Raw genomic sequence first — 5,017 nt, 5'->3', positions numbered from 1 at the left:
AGTGCAGAAGGCAATCTGTGAAGAATGTGCTACACAACACCCAAAGCAAACTGTGAACTGCCTTAGCGCAGAAGCCTTCACTGAGTACTGTAGTAGCCACTAGTCCTATGTGGCCAGGGACTACCTGAGATAGTTCGTCTGAATTAAGACATGCTGTAAGGTGGACCAGCAGGTGGCATGGTGGTTAAGGTGCTGAATCCCATATGGCTGATTCTGCAGTTTGCATTCTGAACCCAGTGGCTTGAGAAACAAGCTGGATGTAAGTGAGTTTGTACCCATAATCCCAAGAGGAGGACAGTAGAGAAGGGATTGTGGCATGGCCATCCCTGCAAGGAGTGATTTCTCACATTCTCTCTCTCTCTGTCTCCTGCAAGCACATGTGCCCTACAGCAAAACTTAAACTGAAAAACCCAACATGCCATATGGTGTAAATATACGGTGGATATTGAAGACTTAGTACAAGGGGTCAGCAAGTGGCATGGTGGTTAATATGCTGGACTCCTACATGGCTGACCTTGGTTTGGATCCTGGTGGCTTGCTATTTTACTTTCCCTCTCTCTGTCTCTGGTGAGTTCATGTGCCCTACAGCAAATTAAAATAATAATAATAATAATAAAATAAAATAAATCATTATTTTTTTAAAAAGACTTAGTCCATATGCCAGCAGGTAGTGTAGTGGTTAAGACACTGGAATCCCACATGACTGACCGCGGTTCAAATCCTGGACTAGGCAGCCAAGCCTAGTGCATGTGTGCCCAAAATCCCGAGAGGAGAATGGAGGAGAATTGCAGTGCAGCCATCTCCCTGAAGGGTGATTTCTCTCATTCTCTCCCTCTGTCTCTCTGGCAAGTACACGTGCTCTATAGCAAAAAAGATCTCTAAAAAAAAAAAAAAAAAAAGAAGAAAGAAAGAAAAGTACAAAAAAGTGAATATTAAGCACTTTATTAACTCAATTTGTCTGTTGATCAGATGTTGTAATGACATTTTGGATATGTCAGGGTGAATAAAACACACAATTCAAATCAACACCTCTTTTTTATTTCCTAACATAAAATTTGTTAATGAGTACATTTTGAATTACAGTTGTAGATCATATTGTATGCTTTTCAACAGCTCTGGTCTAAGCAGCAAATTGCAGCTGATTACTTCAGTAAGAGCTATTCATTAACAAATCTAGGCAACTAGAAACGTGTTACCAAGTCAGACAGGCCCAGGTTCACATGCTAGGGCCTCTCTGCACACGAGGGACATGGGTGCATGCCTGTGACTGGAGCTGGCTGAGGCTGAGAAGGGATCGTGGCATGAGCACCCTGTTGAGGCTGCCTGTCCCTATCTCTGCTTAGGTCTCTCTCCATCTGTCTTTTACAGAAGAAAAAAAATTAGTTTTTCAAGAGAGAGATTTTTGTTATGGAGTGTATATACTCACCAGAGAAACAGAGACAGAATCATCCCCCATGGCAGATGGCCATGCCACAATCCCTTCTCCTCCATTCTCTTGGGATCTTGGGCACTTTCACAAATGTGCCCAGCGTGAGTTTTAAGTCACAGGGTCCAGGACTTGAGCTGCGGACAACTATGTGAGAGTCCGGCAACGTAACCATTATGCTATTTGCTGATCTCCCCCCTAACTTTTTTTTTTAATTTAATAAACAGTGTTTCTGACCCTGAATGCCAGGCAGCGGCACAGCAGTTAAATGCAATGTTCTGTGAGCTGACCCACACGTGGAGGTCTCACGTTCAGGTCCAGAGACCTCCCCGAGAACATTGGGCAAGGATGTGTCCATGTTCCAGGGCTAGTTGAGGCTGGGGGTGAAATGTAGCGTTGGGACTTTGTTGTTGGCTCTGTCTCCCTGTCTCTCTCTTGCTCACAAAGAAAGTAATTGAACTTAAAAAAAATAAGAGTTACTGGCCTCAGTCAAACAAAGATTCTACAGAGAGGACACCTAATATCTGGTAACTTACATACATTTTGGCAAAACATCACACCTGTGGGAATTTTCAAAAAAATTATATTATTATTTTTCAATTTGCTATAAGGCTTGTGCACTCACCAGAGAGAGACATAAGGAGAGAGAGAGACAGAGAAAGAGTAAGTGAGAAAGTAAGCTGCCAAGTCTGGGACTCGAACTGCAGTCAGCCACGTGGGACAACAGCGCCTTAATCATCACGCCACCAGCTGGCCCCACCTGCTCCATCAAGATATTTAGAAGAAAATGTCACTGAGTTTGTCTTTTTTATAAATTTTTTATTTTTATTATCAAAAAATATGGAACGCTTCACGAATTTGCATGTCATCCTTGCACAGGGGCCATGCTAATCTTCTCTGTATCATTCCAATTTTAGTATATGTGCTGCCAAAGCGAGTACTGAGTTTCTTGTCTTTAGTAACAATGTAGTTGCACCAGATAATAAACTGGGGTTATGGGCCAGCCTGTGGTTTGATGGTTAAGGAACCTGGGTCCACAAGGCCAACATTAAAGTTCAAGTCCCAGACCTGGAGGCTTGAGAAATAATGTTGGGCATGTGTGCATGCATGCCCAAAATCCTGAAAAGAGGAAGAGATGGTGGAGAAGGGATTGCAACATGACCATTCCCCATGGAGGATATTTTCTTCCTGTTCCTGTCCCTCTCTCTCTGTCTCTCTCTCTCTCTGCTGAATGCACATGATCTGTAGCAAAATTTCAAAGAAATTGGGGGTTACAGGCAGAGCATACATTTAATCAATGAAAAAATTGGGATATGCATACTATATCTTATCTATAGCTTAATTTCTTTTTATTCATAAAGGAGATAAATGCCTCTGGGTAGTCAGCCAGGTGGCATGGTGGTTAAAGTGGCTGGATCCCATATGGCCAACTGCCTGGTTCAAGTCTGGACCCTGCAGTTTGAAAAATGTACTGGGTGTATGTGCATGTGTACCTAAAATCCAAAGAGAAGAATGGAAAAGAGATTTTAGTGTGGTCATCCCCCTTGTGGAGTGCTTTCTCACTTTCCCTCTCTATCCTCTCTCTCTTTCTCTCCCCAGCAAGCACATGCACCCTATAGAAAACTTTTTTTAAAAGGCAGACCAGCAGGTGATGTGGAGGTTAAGGTGGCTGGCTCCCACATGGCTGAATGTGCTATTTGAGTCCTGGACCTGGTGGCTTGAAAATCGTGTTCAGTGTGTGTGCATGTGTGCCCAAAATCCTGAGAGGAGAATGGAGAAGATAAGGGGAAGGGATTGTGTCATGTTTATCCCCCATAGGGAGTGATTTCTCAGTTTCCTCTCTCTCTCTCTCTCTCTCTCTCTCTCTCTCTGTTTCTGGCAAGCTCATGGGCCCTACAGCAAAAACTAAAACAAACAAACAAACAAATCTATGGGGGATAGGAGCCAAAGATATCTGGAAACTACTTATAAAGATACTGGGAATATCTATATGTAATGTATACTTAAAACTGTAACTTAAATGTACTGTAATCCATAAATACCATGACTTTTGTGAATAACCAAGACATTATAAAAATATGAACCTATGTGTGTGATAATGAGTTAGGATTATATTGCTAATATAACAGGGTGCTTTTCTGTTTATTTAAAATTTTTTTATCAGGTGAGGTTGATGTTTTTTGAAGAGTCCATTGATTTGCCCTGTCAGTGCCTCAGTAATAAAACATGTTGCTCTCCTGGACTGACCCACATGAGAGAGTTGGGGATTACAGACAGAACATACTTTTTTTTTTTTTTGAGAGATTTTCATTGTAGGGCGCGTGTGCTCGCCAGCCAGACAGAGAGAGACATAGAGACAGAAAGCGAGAAATCACCCCCCAGGGGGGATGGTCACGCCGCAATCCCTTCTCCTCCATTCTCCTCTCGGGATCTTGGGCATGCACGCACACGCGCCCGGCGTGAGTTTTAAGCCACCGCGTCCGGGACACGAACCGCGGTCGACTATGTGGGAGTCCAGCGACATAGCCATTACGCTAACTGCTGGTTCCCTAGACAGAACATACATTTAATCAATGAAAAAAATTGGATATGCATACTATTTTCTATAGCTTAATTTCTTTTTATTTATAAAGGAGATAAATGCCTCTGGGTAGTCAGCCAGGTGGCATGGTGGTTAAAGTGGCTGGGAGAGAGTTCCAGGTTTGCATCTGGAGACCTCCTTGAGTATGCAGGTCATACGGCGCCTTCATCTGAGACTGGCTAAACTGGGAGTGGTTCATGGCATCAAGACCCTGTAGAGGATGCTGTCTCTTTCTCTCTTTGTTTCTCTCTCTTGTTCATGGATGAAATAACAATAAATAAACTCTGGGGCCAGAGTTTATTTATCTGGGGATAATGGTTACATCACTGGACTCCCACATGGTCTACCACAGTTCAATTCCTAGACCCAGCATCTTAAAACTCACACTGGAGAACCACCAGATGGCGTAATGGTTACATTGCTGGACTCCCACATGGTCGACCGCTATTTGAGTCCTGGACCTGATGGCCTGAAACTCACACTGGGCGTATGTGCGTATGTACACAAAATCCCAAGAGGAGAATGGAGAAGAGATTGTGGTATGGACATTCCCACTGGGGGGTGATTTCTCACTTTCTGTCTCTCTGTCTCTCCAGGTGCATGCACCCTATAGAAAAAAATCTCTCTTAGAAAGAAAAAAACTCATGCCAGGCACATGTGTGTACATGTCCAAGATCCCGAGAAGAGAATGAATAAACATGCTGAGTATGTATGCTTGCATGCCCCCAATTCCACCAGGATGGGGAAATGTAGAAGAAGGAACTGCAGTATGACCATGCCCCAATGTGGCACTTTCTCTCTCTCTCTGTCTTGGTGAGTATATGCACTTTCCGGCAATTTAAAATAAATATAAAATAAATAAAGCCCTGAACTGCAGTAACATAACAACAACAACAAAAAAAAACAGATGACCAAAAAAAAGAGAATTAACCTTAATTATTAAATACCATAGACATACGGGAAAAAATATCAAATATGAATTACAGAAAAAAATCAATAATTATAAAGCA

General features: G+C 42.7%; 1 non-coding gene across 1 annotated transcript; it reads right to left on the bottom strand.

Annotated features, from left to right (window-relative positions):
- Positions 1-2,260: 2,260 nt before the first annotated feature.
- Positions 2,261-2,367, bottom strand: LOC114007991 (U6 spliceosomal RNA). Its single transcript, XR_003549558.1, has one exon. It is a non-coding gene; the product is annotated as a U6 spliceosomal RNA (small nuclear RNA).
- Between the last annotated feature and the right edge of the window lie 2,650 nt (positions 2,368-5,017).

The sequence above is a fragment of the Tupaia chinensis genome, unplaced genomic scaffold (assembly GCF_000334495.1).
Source record: "Tupaia chinensis unplaced genomic scaffold, TupChi_1.0 Scaffold000270_2, whole genome shotgun sequence".
NCBI classification, from domain to species: Eukaryota; Metazoa; Chordata; class Mammalia; order Scandentia; family Tupaiidae; genus Tupaia; species Tupaia belangeri.
The sequence above is the reverse complement of the archived record's forward strand: the minus strand, read 5'-3'. Positions and strand labels throughout refer to the sequence as shown.